This window comes from Grus americana, chromosome 1, assembly GCF_028858705.1.
Source record: "Grus americana isolate bGruAme1 chromosome 1, bGruAme1.mat, whole genome shotgun sequence".
Lineage (NCBI taxonomy): Eukaryota > Metazoa > Chordata > Aves > Gruiformes > Gruidae > Grus > Grus americana.
The window spans coordinates 103,780,233-103,799,474 of record NC_072852.1 but is presented as its reverse complement, the minus strand read 5'-3'; the positions used below and the strand labels follow the sequence as shown (position 1 = coordinate 103,799,474).

At 41.1% G+C, this 19,242-nt stretch overlaps 1 long non-coding RNA gene across 2 annotated transcripts; it reads left to right on the top strand.

The window, feature by feature from the left end:
* The first annotated feature begins 3,520 nt into the window (after positions 1-3,520).
* Positions 3,521-18,968, top strand: LOC129214364 (uncharacterized). 2 transcript variants are annotated; one of them, XR_008579681.1, is made up of 4 exons: positions 3,521-3,703; positions 11,142-12,495; positions 14,142-14,225; positions 18,604-18,968. It is a non-coding gene; the product is annotated as an uncharacterized LOC129214364 (long non-coding RNA). The 2 variants fall into 2 exon arrangements; XR_008579675.1 differs by lacking the exon at positions 11,142-12,495.
* The last annotated feature ends 274 nt before the right edge of the window (positions 18,969-19,242 follow it).

The window sequence follows — 19,242 nt, the reverse complement described above, 5'->3', positions numbered from 1 at the left end:
TCTGCCTTCTCACTGACTATAGAGACAGCCTAAGGAGATTTATACAACTAGTGTCAAGCTAGCAGTCCTTCAACACTTGTGTAACCAGACCTAGATTTCAACAGTCTCCCAGAGCAGACAGTATAAAAGTATAAAGTAAATTAGCTAATGTTACATTTCTGATCCTGACTTCTGTCTATTTTCATCTGCAGCTTTAATCGTTCCATTAACAGTGCCATAGATGCCTTTATTTTGTTTTCTACACATTGCTATCATAAGACCAACCAAAGCTACAAAGTTATTTCACACTGATATATGTATGATGCCTGTTGATGTCAAAATTAAAGGTTTCTGAAGAAACAGTGCTGCAACCTTATCATTAGTTCACTAATTGCTCATGCAGTTTGGACAGGGTATGACATATCATATATTCCATTTCACCCCCTTTACTGCACTATGCAGGGCAGCTAAGTACTTTGAAAGCTTTAAGGAAGTCTTTCTCTTTATGAGGGCAAAGGCGATGTGTAGGCATTCCTTAATAATGTAGGTCTGAATTAGCGTAAAAAAGTTAGAAATGAAGCAGTAGCATATTAAAAAGGAGGTTTAGAGAGAGCTGATTTTAGCAAAGCTATAGCTGGTATTTGAAAATACTGGACAGTACCCAACAGTACCACAGAATTTAAACAAGGAGACAAATACCACAGCTGAACCTTGCAGGTAATGGGAATAGCGAGCAAAGACTGCCCCATCCCTGAAGGACTAATTTTGACCTATATTAACTGCCTAATCTAGAGAGTTTGGTTTAACACCATTAGAAAAAAAAGAGTACACATTTAGCAAGTGAACAGACATAAAAATACCTCAAAGCTCGTGCTCAGCTTGTACTAGTCAATATGGCTGTTAGAGCAACATTGGCCTGGGGCACATGACAAGTGGTAGAACAAGAAGATAAAGAGGTCAGCAATAAATTTACAGATACTAAAATTATACTTCTGGAAAGAATTATGTGTTCCCTTCATAAATGTACACATTGGCAAAAAGGTAATGATTTCTTTTAAAGCAGTGAATTGATGGGCTGTTTTTTTCAGCAGACAACTATAATAAAAAGGACTTTTTTTAGTAGCATTTGTGCCTGAAATTCAGTAGCATGCAGGTGTACAATTATTAGAGATGGGAGGAAGACACATCCTTACCTTTTCCCTCCTACTGTTTCTTTGTTAACTTTCTATTCTGTACTCGGGTTCCCTCTCCTTTTCCCAACTGCCAAGTAAATTGATCCAGGCCCCCATGTATACTTGACTGTCCTGACAAATGTTGTATGTCCCTGGCAGCAGAAGCTTGTGCTGGCAGCCATCGAGAGCCCAGGTACGTGTGCACTGTGGTGTACAATTCCCCCCGGGGGAACTGGGAGAGGTCTCACAATTGCATTTTTTTGCAGTGTGCGAGATTTTGCAGGGTTTACAATGTGGCAATTATTCTCAGGAAAATGGGAGAGATCTCACGCTTCCCTTTGCAAGAAATAGTTAAATATCTGCGGGGTCACAGAGACAAAGCACGTGTGCTGCAGAATTGAACCCAAGACGCATTGGGCCAGAAAAGAAAGAGAAGGTCCCTCACTTCCAAGTGTGTTTCTCCAATGCTGGCTTATTCCAAAGTATATAAAACACTGAAACAGTTATGGGAGCAACTCTCGTTTTCTTGTCTGTTGGGCGACTGCCCAGACAACAAGGCTGTTGTGTGAGAAGTGGGCCCTCCTCCTCCTTTGGCCATATTTTAAAAGAAAACAGCTGTTGCCTCTGTATCCTCTACATGTCCTCCAAAAACCCAACAGATCAGCCCTCATTTGGAGGAAGGTTTTGTTTCTAGGTCCCAGCTGACATGAGCTTTGCTATGAGCCACTGAGAAATGGAGCAGTTTGTCATATACCTCTAGAGACACGAGAAAGTTGCACGTAGTGTTTGGGCGACTCCAAAATTAGGATGCTAATCAGTGGGGGTGTTCCAGGGTTGCAGCCATGGTTTTGGATGTGGCTTTGCATCCTGTCCCTGAGCCTGCAGGTAGGCAGGAGTTGTGCGACAGAGCTCTCCTCAGCTTTTCTCACTGCAGGAACCTTCAGCCTTTGCCACAGAATCTCAGCTTTCTTCTTTTCATCTTTTATAGGTATCTGAAAGTGTCCTAAAACCATATGCCTTCAATCTCCTTTGAGTCATCAAAGAGCCTAAAACAACACTCCTGAGAGCCTGGGAACAGAATTGATGCTGTGCCACCATGAAATTTGACATTTTGCTAAGATACCACATGAGTAAGTGTTTTACTGCAGATTTAATTATTTTGCTGCTATGAGACATCTACGTGTATTTTAATTTTTTAGGACCCGTTCCTTAGTGAGACTGGATATAGCGGCATCTTGCTCTTCATTCTTCCTCACAAAAGAGGAATTCATTGATTGCGGTGGGGGTAGGAGAACCAAAGCTATGTCACTTAGTCTAGAAAAAATAGGTGAGAGCATAGAAAGAAGAAAGGGGTTTCTACTAACCATATTTGCCTGTTGGTGAGAGAGATGATAGTGTAAAATAGGGTGATGAAATTCTTTGTGTAAGGATACGAAACCTGACAAGCAGAGGAGAAAATACTCCTTACCATCTGCTATGACTGCAGGAAAGTGAGAACAAAGGAAAATCCTGTATAACCTTTCCCATTACTCGGTATGCCCATACCCATACAACACTTGGATTCTATTACAGCTCTTTCTTCACTGCACGCAGGCTTTGTTCCTTTGATCTTGGTGGACTTCTGTTGTTTGGATAAATTTTTCCTTGGGTGATAAAAAGTCCGTGTGTTTCTGAGAGTAAGATTTTATGCATGGAACTTGAGAACAGGTGCTAAATAATGTTTACAACCTGAAAAGGGAAGTTTGATCCTGACAAAGGCATCAATTGGAAAAATTACCTTAAAGATATGCCCAGGAACACGTAGGGGCTAGATCTGCAGCCAGTTGAAAAGTGCGTAAGTGACGTGGACTGCTATTAAACTGCACTGATGTTCATCACCTGTGGATTTGGTGCAAGGTCAAGATAGAATAATCCGGGCAATAATTAGATGTTCTGTTTTGCAATTAGAAACCACAGATGAAGTAATGAAAAGCTTTCCAGAACATCACTTACTATATTATCGGGTAGGGTGGTTTTTTTAATTGGTTCTTAAAATTAATTCTGCTTAAGTGACTAACTAGACAGTCACTATTCAGCTTAGGAAGTGCAAACAGGCTGGGGTAACCAAAACAAACAGGACTGAATTGATTTTCATATTAATAGGAGAGTTCATTCTAGAGAGAAAAGGTTAATTTGCTTTTCAGTGAGTTTATGAAGGGAGTGCTCGTGGCTAGGGTGATAATTTATAGCTAAATCATATGTTTAAAGGCAGAAGTGATTACAGAAAAGCTAGGGACAGCATTTGCAGTATTATGCAACAGAACTGTCAACAATATTCTTTGTACGTTCTTCTTCCCTCAAGCAGAAGGATTTGAGAAACAAGCTGGCATGATAGCACTGTCAGCTGTGGTCTTATTTTGTCTCCACACAGCAGATAACTTAGCAAATGCAGAACCAGAGACAACATTGTCCCACCCAGCTTTTTCACTGCTCGTTCTGATACTCTGAGAGTACTCCTCAAATATGCATGGCTTTTGTTGGGCTTGGCTTCCCCGCAGGAGTGCTGTCTGCAGGTACCGAATTTTCACTTGGTTAGCATACTAATTCTTGAGATTTGTGACTTTAGAGAGATGCAAGCAAAGCAATTTATGCCTGAGATGATGACCTGACATAGATAAAATCATCGCGAATATGGGTTGGGTTTTATTTCTTTTTTTTCTCTCTTATTTTAGCCAAGAAGAAACTGTGATATTTGGGCAACTGAGTATGATGGGCTAACTTGTTTCTTTGATATGTCTAGGTTTAGTAGTTGAAATTTTGGCTAGCGACCTGCAAGGTTAAGTAGCAGTAACAGTGCTAACTGTGCTACTGAGTTAAGAAGTGCTGTGATAAATGTGACTTGATGCAAGTGACTTAGAGGGAGATATTAATATAATAAGGAAATGTTTGCAATGGCATTGAACTGATGTGGGTGAGGAGCAGTGACAGCAGCTTGCCCACCCTACCTTTAATGAGATATTAAAGACTTAAACAAATATGCAAACCTAGACAAGCCCAACAAACTAGCCAAGTTTGCCCTTTGGAATTTTTGAAATAAAAAATGCTAACTGATCACCTTTAGAACTGCGACTTTTGCTACACCTGCCGCAGTTTGGATGGTGGTGGAGTGAGAAGCCCGAAAGGCCACACTTTAAAATTCTCCCCCTTTTTGTGTGAGTGTCTGAACTTGCAGATTTCTAAGGGGAAATCCCCAAGAAAACAAGAGATTCACTCAAAATGTATCATATAGCAGTACCTGAAATAATTAACCAAGCAATAATATTAACACTGGCTTTCTTATTCCACCAAATTCTCTTAAAAAACCTCAAAACTCCAATTTGTCTTATAAAGTTAGATGGAAACTTTCTTCACTGTGAAAAGCGTTGTCATCACAAAGCAGTAGTGTACGTCAATTGATATTAATGATATTATTTCATGGTCAAATAAGCCTATTTGAATTTAAAGTAACTGTTCAGGCTCTATGTGGGTTTTATTGTTTCATATTGTATTAGCTGTCACTTTAATCAGAAACACATTCAACATTCATTTTTTTCAATATGTACTGCTGTTTTCCCTTGGCCTGTAGTTGTCCAAGGATTTAGATAAATAACTGCAGTCATTGTCAATGAAAGTTACCCATGTACTATGAGGCCTCAGTCCTACAAACATGAGCTGTCCCATTAAACTGAACAAGCCTTTTTACATGCAGGAAGTTTCTCAGGCAGAGAGGTGCTGGAAAGATGAAGCCCTAATACATCACATTCATTCAGAGGAGCGTGTATACCTACATTGTCTAGTTTATCCAAAAGGCAAGTGATGTGCAATGCACCTATGTCATCATTGGGTTTTATTTTGCTGGTTGTCATCAGAGGGGGATTTTTGCAAGGCAGAAGTGGATGCATAGAATAGGAACGGGCAACACTGAGCATCTCAGTCTTAATCGAGATGATGACATATAGGAAGAGCAATAGGCAGTACACAAAGACACGCTGGATTTGCCCAGCTCAAGTAGGATACGATAGGCATTTAATCAGAAGGAAAACCATGGAAGATCGATAACACATGTTTGAACATCAGGTTTCACTCACAGCTCATAGCTGAATCAAATTGCTGGCAACTTGCATGATTGATGCATCATGTTGTCCAAAAAATGAGAGACCCTGGTATCTCTTTTGTTCCTGCCAAATTATCACTATTTTCACTGTGAAGGAGATGGTAAAACTCTATGCCTGATGTAACAGAAGAATTTGAAATAGCTTGTAGCTAAAAAGAAAACCAACAACCTCTTTTTAGCATTGTGACAGGACCGAAAGATATTTGAGGAAATGGAAACACTTGAGCCAGCACACACCATTGCAGAAGCAGGTTTTTCAAAGGATATTTTTACATTTGTTATTAGCTTAGTTTTAGTGTAGCAATGCCCATGAGCTTCAGTCATGGACCAGGATAACACAGAACAACAACAAAAAAGCCTGCTTCCAAGCAGTTTGAAACTGCACCAGATAACCCTCTTTCTGTGCAGAACAACAGATCTGCGCAAAAGAAGCATTTGTTTTCAATACCGAGAGCACATTCTTAAGGAAAAGGAACTGGTGGCATGTCTGCAGGGGCTTTTTACAAAACTTGATAGTAAAAACTAACTGGCTTTTAAGTAGTCGGTGCTATCTCCCAAAAGGACCTTCCCTTTTCTTCATGCCAATACCCAAGTTTTGCAGTTTGAGTGTGAACCTTGCAAAATATCACAGTTCATCTCCAGGATAATGTCTGAACACCACAAAGCTGGAGAAGACAACTAAACCATTCTCTATCCAAATCGGCTCTTGACACCTCTGAGGAGGAAAGGCATGTATCGGGAGATGATCTGAGGCTGGCTTATACAGGGATGATTCAGACTAGAAATATTTTAGGCTCATCTTCTAGTACAGAAATGTCCCTGATGCTCCCAAAAGCAAAAAAGAGAGTACTCCTGAACATGATAAACACCCTTGGCTGACATGTACAAAAGTGCATACAGGTATTTTCACAGGCTACAAAATAAGAGTTCAAATTGACCAAGAAATAGATAAAACCTGTAATCTTCAGGATGCTATCTGCAGTAAAGATTATGTATTGCAGATCACAAACTATGTTAAAAAAAGTATATTCTTTGCTATGGGAAAAGAACGGTTGCACCTTCCACATTTCCAAGCTCACATGTGGGCATGATAAAATCTTAACAACATGTCATTAAATATGCCTTTACAACATCCCTCCTGCCTCAGCTAGATATATCTGTGAATCCTCCCTTTGCGCTGGAGATTAAATAAACTCCCTGGACAGCTGAGAAGAATTAAAGTATGACCTGATAGTTTCTCTGCTTGACAATGATATTGTCTGTGTGTTTGTGCTGTATCCAAGATACTGTTCTCTGATCCATGCTCAGAAAACAGATATTGATGGTTTTAGCTGATTAGCATCTGTATACCATTTGGCATTTCAGTCTCAAAACATATTTTACAAAATGTTGCAGCAGGTGGTTTCTAGACTGTGCACAGTGATGTTCAATGCAAATATTTCCCTGCATCACCTAGCTAATGCCTTGAAACTTTCTTCAGTCTTAAACAAACAGTAGTGCCATTGAGTTTGGCCAGTGGAGTCCAACCTTTTGACTGAGGCACAGCTTGCACGCTGTATAGAGGTATGGGAAGGTTGTCTGACCATTCCCATCCTCTATTATAGGACAGGACATCAGCTGATAGCTGATCAAAATGCAGGTACTCCTACACCCCAAATGCCTCCAGTAATTTTGGGTAAGCCATCTGGACAGATAACACCACAGGGAAGGAATTCGCTGTCACATGCTATAAAAGATACACGCGCTCCTTAAATATGGCCACACTCACACCTGCCACACAACCGGAATACCCAAATTTTAGTCAAGCAGCAGATGCACGTCAGGTTATGTGAGAAGGGAGAGGCTGTGAGGGTGCCTCAGGAAAAGGGCAGAGGAGAGCAGGACACAGGGTTACTCATGCGGGCTGCAGCCTGCTCCCTGCCCTGAGATGCCTTTAAGAAAATGCCTGTTCACTTGTTGTTTATTTAATAAAATGGTACTTTAGACCTTTCATTTATTTAAGTGTTCCATCAAAATTGCCTGGAATTCCTTTAAACACAGGGTATTTTGGCAGTAAGCGAAAAGACCAAGTAACTGTGATGCATCTCACAGGAACCATCACTCGTGTTCAAGGCTTGTGTGGAGAGAGGGTGGATGCAAACCTGGAGAAACCAGGCAGCTTCCAAGAAAAGATCACTGTTTACTTGACTTTAACATCCAGTACCTTTCTTGTTGTAAACAGATGGCCCAATCCCAAAAATGAGGAAGTGCAGCAGTTTTCAGAATTAGGAATAGAATCTCTGTGCAAAAAAGTAAAATTCCTGTGAAAAGCAGTGGAGAAGAAAACCAGTGAGACCATCCTCAGAGATTTTTCCCTCCTCAGCCAGTCCATGGAAAATGGACAGAAATTTTGGGAAACAGCGCTCAGTCAACAGCAACAGTTCAACTCCCTCCCATCCCCTGGATATAGCAGAGCCGAAGCCGCGAGTCACCCACTGACACGTGTCTCCGGACTGGCTCTGTGGGAGCTGAGCACCATCAGACCAGGGATGGATGGCACCCTCACGAGCTGCCAGGGTCCCACACTGACCGCAGGGCAGCTGGGGATAGATTCGGGCACCGCTGAGCCCCCACACCCTGCCACCCCTCGGCTCCAGGCCTCCGTAGAGACCCAGGGCAAAGGGCGGGAGAGGAGACAGCCGTGAGGTTTTGGCTCCTGCTCCTGCCTGATTTCAGTTTACGGCCAAGATGTCCTGTTCCAGCTTCAGGTCAGAGAGCATGAGCCTGCCACGCCATGCAGATGGCATCTGTGTGGAAAGCAGTGAAAAGAGGGTAAATTAGCCAGAAAGTGTGTGGTGGAGTAACAAGGATGATGAAGTACAATCACGGTTGCATAAGAATACTATATGTTCTAGTAGGTATAACAATGAATTAAGGTTGCTATGAAAATACATAAATTCTCCTTTTTATTTTTCTTTTTTTTTTTTTTCATTTTCATTAACTTCTGCTGGCTTGGGAACCATTCCTGTACACACTTCCAAATTCCATAAAGTGATTTATGGACCACTGGAAATGATTTTAGGTATTCAGGCCCGTGTTGCAACTAACTTCAAGCTGATGACTGAACTATAACTTTGGAATCCAATTTAAATTGGCCATTTTAGCACAAAGCTACACACATTGTTTTTATTGCAAATTGATAGAGGAGACAGTCTCCGTTGTAAAACAAATCGTATTTTGTTTATCTAGCATTTAAATGTCCAGTGCTAAAGCAAAGCAAAACAAAACAAAGAGATGAAGTAATGAATAAGACAAATTCCAACTCAGTTTGACACTTTCCTCCAGCATGGTGATTTTCAACCTTTTTTTCCTCCATTTTCAGACACCTCCTAGCCTTTCATTGCAAACTGCTCCCATTTGAATTCATCTTTCTTAGATATGGCTGATTAAAACTGGAGATAGTATTGCAGGTGAGGTCTCAGCAGTACCTTGTAAAATGGCATGAACTCTCTCTCATCTCTACTGAAAATATCCTGTCAGAGGTATTTTGGATTACCATTGCCTTTTCACAGTACTGGTGGCTCTCAGTTGTGTCATGGCCAATACACCCAGATCCTACTCAGCGTCAGTCATCCCTAGCTAATGAGCTCCCAGTATAAAGCAAAAAAGTGATAATAGTCCCCAAGCCCAAGCCCATTTACACTCTGTACTATAAAATTTAATTCTACTACTATTACCTTTTCCCTGGAGGTCATCCAGTTGCCCTACCATGACAGCCTGATGCTCTTTACACTGGTGCCTCCTCACAGTGTCATCAGCAAATTTCATTTGTGCCCTTTGTGTTACATTGCGTCATTTTCATGTCAACATCACTAAAACAATTTTTAAGTAAAAACAGTCATGTTCTCTATTGCATTGCTCTGAAAACACCCATGAAACTAAAGTGAGCCCAGTCTTTTATCAAGGGCAGAGATGTACAGCTAGAAAAGCGCTTAGCCAAGTACAGACATCCCTATCAGGGCTCCCCCCCAGGCCACTACAGCTCCATCCGCATCCAGGGCCTCACCATAAAGCTCCTTTGGAGGCACACTCCAAGAAGGTTACACACCATGGAGCCCACCCCATGGACGGGCCAGGCAGGAGCCAAAGCATTCAGGAGAACAGCCATAGGGCATAGCTGTGTGCCGTTGGGGCAAGCACAGGCCTCCCTGCTGCACCAGGGCTGGTGAGTCCCCCCCGGCGTGGGGGCCATGACGGACCCTCGCGTGCAGCAGCTGGCAGGGCAACATCACCACTGCCAGGACCCCCGGACAGCATTGGCCCCGCCAGGCTGCCAAGAGCAGGGTCACCCCACAGCAGCCGCAGGGCGTATGGGAGCAATAAAAGAAAGAAAGAGAGGCAGGGCATAGGCCCTCCAGGTGGTGAATACAACAGACGTCTCAAAATTTCATTTTGATAATCTTCAGCTCATCTTGCCACTGGCTTTAAATGCTCGTGTGCAGGTGTCACATCTTCGTCCTCCAGCTCTCTCCCTGGCCATGTAATACACAGACTTTTATTTGAAGGAAGCCCAAGTAAGTGAAACTCTATGGCCTTGACTTTTATCCTCAGCACCCCATGCAGGTTTTCTGAAAAGAACTGTTATAAAGATTTTTCAAAGAAATTGGGGTCACCTGCTGCAGTGAACTGAACATAATTGGGAAGTACTGCAGATATCCTCTGTTTGGAAATGCATTGCGTGTGGATGATGGCTAGTTCGGTTTTGTATGAGTTTCTGGCTTTGCATGCTATTTTTAAGAGCTGTAAATGCAGCGGGTCCTGCTCCCCCCCACCCCCCCCCAGCTCCTTCCACTCTCTCCTCCTACTCACTGATTTCTCAAATTAACTTGGGTACAAATACTGTAACAAATAATTTTCTCTCTGCACTATAAGAAGATAGGCATAGACAGAAGTTCAGACACATACAGCATGTAGCATCTTTGCAAGATAAGATCAGCAGTGTAGCTTTCTGTCACAGGGTTTGCCGTTAAAAATTGTAATCATCAGCTTAGCATGTTTATCATCCTCTAAGAGGGATACTCTTACCACTGCTTATGGAGAGAGATGGCTGTGATAAAAGATCGCCTTTATGTTTATCAGAACCTTTTAATTGCCCACAGCATGCGGCCCTTGAGGATCTAAACTGTGGCCCTTAGAAGCATTTGCATTAAGAAAGGTGCCGCTGCCATTTGAAAAGATGTTCTCAGAGCCGTGTGTTAAAATGGATGCATCTCCTTCAGCCCAAATTTAAAAGTGGAACAGAGAGGTTGCTAGCTTCTCCAGCTTCCTTTGCCCACACAGGAGAGAGGAGCTAGAAAGCAAATATTCCTTCCCAGCTGGCTGTTGCTGTTTTCTGCTTTTTGCACTACTGAGGTGAGTAGAGCAGCCCTGGCTGCTTCATTTGTTTTGCTTGAATCTGGAGACCGGTAACAGCAAACGCAGGCTGCCCTCCTGTCTCCCCCAGCCTTTCATGACTGCCGGCCCCACAACTGTTTGCAGAAGCTGACAGTTACAACTTGATGATTCAGCCCAAGATCAAGCTTTTTCAACTTTCTCCAGATATTAACTGTTTCATAGAGTCAGGTGCCAGCTGGAAATGGGATGCCCTAAACTCCACAGGTAAATGTCCTCCTTGTGTTGTTTCACACAGCAAAAAGCACAGCACAGGAGATCCTCCTCTGAGGTGCAGAGAGTAGCTCAGGGAGTTTTTGGAGCAACTTGTCCAACACACAGGTTGAGAAGATTGGGTATTATTGCTGTAAATCAGACCTTCCAAACAGCTGTCATATTTTTATAGCTCTTCCCTGAATTCTTGCCATTTTATCTTCCTTCTATCACAGGTCTCAGGACTATTTCCCCAGCTGGCTCAAGCAGTCAAACAAAAGACGCAGGGTCTTACTGTCTGTTTCATCCGGAAGGACAACTCGATGAGGACACCAGATAACTTGTAGATAATTGTGCTCCTTCTCAAGAACAGATGAAAAGTCTCCCTTTTTATCGCATCACAAGGAACTGAAAAACATACGCTCATTCCATTGCTGTCAGAATCAAATCTCCTTTCTGAAAGGGCCTTCCAGGGCCTTTGCTTAGGCTAGACTTACCTTACATACTTGGGTTGTTCTGGAGCAATCATCACTGCGTGCTTACAGCATGACTTTGTGTCACCTACACACTCCAGCCCAATACGGTATTTAAATGAAAGTCCATTGTTCTGACCAGTGGTGTTCTGATTGCACACGTCTTTGGATCCAACAGGGAGAAGGACAATTTTCTGGTGTTTGGAGATGACCATTAATTCAGCCATCTGCTTTCAGGAGCTCTTCTTGCAGCCAACCTGAAGGACTATGACTTTTCCCAACAGTTTGATCCAATCTGCCACAACATCCTAGGCGCATCTACCCAAAGCCACGTCGCAAGGGAATAGTGGTCCCTGGCTCTGTGGCATGACTCTTTTCCAGCTTGCAAGACACACTCTTAGCAATTTTGCTGTCTACTCTGCTTCCTCTAAAATGTAGACTGATTCTAGGTAACAAGGACATAATTCTGGATCTAACCTGTTTATTTGCTATTTTCCTGAGGAATAACTGGACAATTGAACACGTGGGCTTTTGCTGAAATCCCATGCCAATCATTGCAAAAATGTTCTTAGGAAAAAGCTATTCCTTTGTTTCTTCTCAAACATACTGTGTATGTACTCACCATCTATTTGCCCTTCAGTGGTTGGCATCCGTCACTATATCAGCCCAGCAAAATACAGGTGGAACTACAGCAGATGGTGCATATCCCTGCAAGCTTAATCTAACAGAAGTAACATTAAGGGCACCTTCTTCAGGAAAAGGAGATTTTTGCTCAAGGAGTAGAATATGAAAATATCGAGATACCAAATGTTATGAATCCAGCAATAACATAGCTCCCCTGATAATGACAATGGTTTGAATATTTTTTATTTGAGCAGATCTGCCTGCATTACCAATATCTACAGTGTTGCTTGGTAACTATTTTCCGATACCAGGAGACTGAAAAACACTTTTTTCAAAACTAAATTCCAATTCTGATATTAAGTCTTGCATTTTAGTGGTTTCAGTCTGTCCTCTGTATTGCTGTCCAGCTACAGCAATATTCTCGGTAACATTCTTATGTAGCATGCACACGTTCTTTACTTTCTTTCCTTGACTATATTACAGAAGATGTCAGGTGAGTTTACAAGTAAATATTTTACATTGCCTCCTTAAAAGTACGTTGATGTTGTAAGAAGAGTCAGTGAAACCATAAAGTGAGAATGTAGGTGATCTCAGACACCAGCTGCATAATTCAGGCTGAGTTTAATGATGTAAGTAGAAAGCAATTCTAAATTACCTGTGGACAGAAATAAAATTACCACATAAAGTAGAAAAACAAATGATATTAAAGTATGGTGTGGAACAGAGGTGAATATGTTTAAATATTAGTCACATTTCCGTGTATATATTTTGCTGGTGGTGCAGTGCTAGCATTCACTTATTTTCCAGAAGCTGTGTTGTGTGGTCATGAAGATAAAGGAATACAATAATAATATTAGTAATAACAATAATAACAAATGTAACATCGTTGATAGGATCATAATTCAGTAATGAATAAAATACCACAGTGCTCTACTAAATTACTTGTTAAAATTTAACTCAGACAATAAAAAGGATAATTAAAAATAGGAAGGAACAAAACCCCACTGTGCTGTAGTTTTAAAAGTGTATTTGCTTATTTCCTCACATGTTGAAAATTTCTGTTACAAAGCCATTTCTTTCCAATTTTATGAGGATTAACAAGTTCACTTCTGCCTTCTATGCTAACATCGAAAGCGCTACTGAAGGTGGTAGGATGCTCGTAAATGCCATGGTTTTGTTGATTCGTGGGTACTTCTATGACTAAAGAAACATAGCAGTTGTGTGAGCCCCTAAAATCTCTTTTTTGCTCTCTGACAATGCCAGATTGTGCAGGAAGCTGCCTAGGGAGCTATGTTCAAAACCAAAATTCCCACCTCCCCAAATATATGCACAGCGACTTTCTGAAACATGACTGGTTTTCACAAGTATCCACTGTTTGGTCATTTGCTTTCTAAATGCTCTCTTTTGACTGAAGGCATGAAACTGGCAGTTCAGGACTATAAGGCTAGAAGAAGATCAGAAGAAAGCATATAACATTTATTTAACACCTATTGGTAACAGCAGAATTTTAGCTTGTAAGTGATTACATCGCTCTATTCCATAACTCTTACAAAACAAGATAGAGCCTTAAAATCACTTTAGAACACCCTTTCCCTGGCTTTGAAGGAACAGCAAAGTCTGCATGGTAGATGATGGAGAAGTTCTCATTCCCACAAAAGTCCACAGCCACTGAACGCACTTCCTAAAAAAATCCTTCTCAAATTACAGCCAAACAGACAATTTGGTGGAGCCTTGGATTTTTAACAGTGGCCAGGTTGTAAAATGTAGAAATGGACAACATCTGCAGAGAAAGCAGCAGTCTAAAACTTCCCATAGTTTGCCAGGTGAAAACTGTCTTCTCATGTTTTAAAAAAAGAAATATAAGGTTTGTTTGCCTTAATATGGCCCCCAGGGCCCAACTGTGTCCGAGGTGCTACCCTCCTAGGAAGGCTGTGGAGCCGCCAGCACTGGAAATCTTTAAAAACCAGCTTAGCTGGAGCTGTCGGGAGCGACGTAGGCAGGTGTAGCTAAGCTTGCTGTAGGTCAAAGGAATGGCCCAGATGTCAGTCACCTCAGCAGGTCACTGCCGTCATTAGATTTCTATTATTATTAACAGTGTTCAGTAATTATTGCACGGACAGACTTGTTCTTTTTCTGCAGACACTGGAAGTATTTACGTCAAGACCAGATATCTTTCAGAAGGAATGCTGTGCTTCAGGTGTGCTGGGCTCCAGAAAGAGACAAGTGGGTAAATTTTTGCTCTGTGCTACAGAAAATATCAAGCCCGATGGTTGCAATAATCCTCAACAATTCTAAATTCACAGAATATGTCACAGCATGTTTTTCTTCATTGTTTAACTACAGCCGTACTTAATGTTGCCCAAACCCAGACATAATAGAGGCGGCAAATTCTTCACTCCACCCCTCTCTCACTCAGAAATACAGCATCTGTGATTCTTCAGATTGCTGTGGTGGTGGTTTATTCAATCACACGGGAAATTTCTGAGACAATAAGGGCAGGATGTGGTCTTCATGGTACTACCGCTCCCAAACTCGCAAAAATTATGAACTCTGAGCCAAGAAACAATGGTTGAGAAATTATTGGTTCTAGTTATTTGGGGTTTGGGGGGGGGGGGGGTAACTTCTAAGGGTCACATCAACTTTTTTGTCAAAACCATTAAGTTCTCCTGAGAGGTATGACTCAGCCTGATGGAGCTTTTCAAATAGCAGTACCCTAGAGTGGGCAATGCTGCTGACGAATTAAAAAATAGATTCTCTTCTTGCTGAGGGGCAAAAGGGCACATTGTTGGGTGGCTTGGCGATTCATGGGCGTGATACATTAAGAAGTCAAAACTCCTCCCAAGCTCTGGGAATTTAACATCTCAATGCATCAAGCCACACAGAAACAGAAATTACTGTTGCCATTACTTTGGTGATCTTTTACAATTAGACGTTTTCTTCATGTGTTTTGATGCTTTTGGTCACTAATATTGCACTGTTTATTTCTCTCCTTTTATTACTGTCAAGGCTAAAATAATATGTGGGGGAGAAATGCACTCAGAAAAGACAGATTCCAGTTTTATTCCCACGCCCACACTGCAAAATACAGCATACAATAAATCTGCAAGTGAACCTGGATTCGTGACTTATGTGGGCCATTAATATTTAATATATGCAGTACCTACTCTTTTGCAGGTTTGTCCATATCCTATTCGAATGTCCTGTAAACAGGCTCCAGATAATTTCTGACATCTCTGGAGCAGGAAACTGCTATGTATACAAAACTCAAACTGTGCTGAAGATGAGAAATGATGGCAGAAATAAGTGTTAGAGCCCTTTGATCCCCCTTTCCTCTCTGCAGCAGTAAATATATTCAGAAAAGCAGCGCTGTAGATTTATAAATGTTAGCACTCTGAGTGAAGTCAAACTAATTTACTCTATAAACTTCTGTGACATTATGAAAACTTTACAAAGAGATCATTGCATGTAAAGTATTAAAATACCATAATTTTAACTTAAAAACCTCACTCACCAGACATTTAAGTGCCTTTCTGTATATCTTCTGTGTTTAGAAGTGCTTTAAGAATAAGTGGGAACACCATAAAGATGGCAAAATAAATTATGCCTCTTGAAGTTTAGGAATAACACCAACATAAAATAAAATGGCATTAATCCATTTTTCATAGATCTAGACTCAAGCGGTAGACCCAAGCAGCTAGGGAGAAAAAGCATAGAAGGAGCTTGTTCTGAATGAATCGATGGTGACGAGGGAGACGACAACGCCACTGGAAACGTCTAACGTGGTTGCAGAGGGGTTGAGCATAGACACCTCGTGGGGCTGGCCTTGCCTCCCCGCTGGCAAGCTAACGCACCATTTGTGCTGGGGGAAGACGATTTGATTGGTGTCAGTTCAGGACTCGACCGGTTGCAAAGCTGAGAGCGGCTGAATGGGGTGCATGGACATCTCATGGCGAGCGCTGGGCTGGACTGTTTTCAGGGTAGATGGCTTGGAGCTGTAAGCTGCAGCACTTTGCCACACTGCTCCAGCCCGGAAGGCATGCAGCCAGCACCACTGCCTCCAGAGGCAGATCAGCCTGGGCAGTTGCAGCCTCTACAGTACAAACCGCAGCTGCATTTTCAGACCTTTTCCTCTGCTTATGCTCTGTGTTGAGAGCTGGAACAAAGGAAAAATCCCCAAAAGAGACAAAGGCTGGAGGCTGGATAAATTCTTCATCGCATCCGAGCAGGTGATCATGTCTGTCAGGAAAGAGGGTAAGTAAGGATGGAGGAGTACTTTTCCTCCTGACCTGAAGCTCTCTCTTAGCAGCAATCGTAGGTACTGCTTTCATAGCATCTGTAACAGGCTAGGAAAACCTTGATGCCTTAATTACTTCAGATCTACCATGCACCTCTTTGACAGCAACAGACCCGTAAGACCTTTGTTCCACTCTCTACAATGATGTTCCATAGATTTTAAAATCCTGTCCTACCTTTTGGTTCTTGGCTGAGCGGCCATCTGTGACTCTCAGGTAAAGGTCATACATGACATCTACATTTTTCTGGCATTTGGCTGGGGAACTTGACCTCTCCTGAGTACTGATCAGATTATGGTTCTCATCACTTTCCAATCCTAAAGGAAGCAATCTAGTGCAATCGTAAACATCAATGTATATCTGCTTTATACAGCTTACGAATGTGGCTCTCCACATTTCAGCACCCAAGTTAGGCTGCTGAGAGCTAGCTTAGATATTTTTCTTCACAGCACCATCTAGTGCTACTTATGCAAGCCACAATATTCTTTGACCTTGCCTTCTCTCACATAAATACACAATCACATATATGTTTTAAAATAAATACAGAACGAACCCAAGTCTTTGCCAGAACAAGTACTTGAATGAACACTGTTGGGTTTGTTTGGTTTTTTTTTTCCCCTGAGGAAATAATAAGAGAAAAAAATCACTGCAATAGATGTGCAGTGACTTATTGTACTCGGGAAACAATGCTGATGAAGACGTTACAAGAACCTGAACAGGATAAAATAAAATAAAATAAAATAAAATAAAATAAAATAAAGTAAAAGTTTGTTGTTTAAAACTACATGTTTTATCTGGACAAAGAATGTGCTTGTGGTTAGGTGTGGGTTTGCTGAGATGGACTCCTCTGCTTTTAATATGCCTTGCCCACTTTTTCTAACCTCAGACAAAGCCTTTTGTTTGACATTGTTCAAACGCATTTAACTTCACTGAATAATGAACGCTGAAGATAAAGATTGTCTTTCCCAATAGCCTCAACAACCACCATCAATTACAGCTTGAGTTCTTACAGTAAGCATTGCCTGAGCCTCCATGATGATCATTGCCACAAGAGCCAACCTCTCCCCCAAAACTTGGTTGTGGTAAAAGCAAAAAAAAAAAACCCAACAAACAAACAAACAAAACCAAACAGAATAAAAAAAAAAAGGGAAAGGGAAAAGGAAAAAAGGGAAAAGGGGAAAAGGAAAAGATAAAAAAGGGAAAAAGAGAAAGGGAAAGGCAAAAAAAAAGAGAAAGAGAGGGAAAAGGGGGGAAAGATAAAAAGGAGACAGAAAGGGAAAGGGAAGTGAAAGGGAAAGAGAAAGAGAAAGGAAAAAGGAAAGAACGAGGGAGAGGGAGGAAAGGTAAACACAACCAAGCAAAATGCTTCTCTTTATTTTTTTTTAAATCCTGATTATAAATAAATAATAATACTTTTCCAATCATCCTGAAAATTGCCAACATATGGAGGATGAAGTTGTGACAGCAGCCAGAGGTTTGCCCAGAGATTTTTCATATGATCATCTGGTGCTGTTGCAATAAATTCTTACAGAGTCTTCTGGAGATCACAGTGGGAACCAACTGCCATCTAGACAAAGCAGACACAGAGAGCTGTAGAGAATACCAGAACACTATATATTGATAGGATTTAGATGTACAAGTAGTCGCCCTCCACAAAATAATGTCTAGTCTAGACTCATATTCATTGACTGTAACTTTGTAATTTGACTTTGACAGCTTGTAAGTTTTCAGGACACTATTCTTAAAAGCAATTCTGGCAGGTTATACTTTCAAATCACTGGTTTCATGGTTGGACTTTATAGGGAAAGGTACATGTTTTAAATAGCTTCTGTGTAAAAATCCCACAGGGTATGCCAAAGGCAAACTAATGACCACTGGTGAAGCCACAAATGTAATTGCGTAATATATTGATACGAGCAGTAAACAGTATTCGATTTTAACAGCAACTAGTATAGAATAACATGTCTAATTTAATTTATGAACCTAATTTAAACGTTGGAGAGACTTGACACAGAAAAACTAGTTGCTATGTTGTTTCTGTATTTTTATTTGCCACCCATCAGAAAATGGGAAAGACATTATAGCGCTTGATGTTAATTTGTTCATCTGCTTATGGTGTTGGCATTTCTTGCCTGCTTGTGGCATTTTTGCAAGTAATTCTAGCTGTTCTTAATCCTGATTCAAAGAAACAATTGATTTTCTTGTTATGATTTATTATCATTGATCAGTCTGCGAATAACACATTTTTGCTTTTGGCACATTGTAAAGCCACAGCTAAGGTTACCAACCTTTTCTATTTCTCTCTGCAGGGAAGAAGTAACTATGGCTCCAGAAGTGCAAATACCCTTTCTTTGTGAGTGGCTCTGCCCGTACGAGTAAATCCCAGCAAAGTCTCTGAGATAATTCACGTGCACAAGACTGTGCCGCCCGGGACCGTGACACTCGTGTATAGCTCAGCTGGAAAGCCTCTTACTCTTCTTTATGGTATACATTTTTAAAGGCTTCCAAACTGTTTATATTAATAATTGTGAAAGCTGAGGGTCTGAGCATGCCTGAGTTGTAGTTGTAGCATAACCCAGAGACAGCAAGGGTTTTTACAATGACCAAACAAAAAATCCAGCTTTGTTTTCGGTGTGTGAATGCTGACCTTATGAAGTATATTGAAATGAAAGAAAGAAGCTTGCTGCTAAGTATTTTGTACAAAATAAAATAAGTATTACTAACTTCTATCTCTGTCTCATTTTCAGGTCTTATAGGCCTGTCTTGTTTTACTCATACCTTCACTAAATAAAAATGATCATTATGTTGTTGTAAAACATAGCTAAAAGGAGAAGATTTCACTCTGGCAACCGCTGAAAGACAAAATGTACCATAAACCACATATATATATATATTTATATATGCTCTAGAAGATACTTTTACTAACAAAATAGGAAAAATATTTTGGA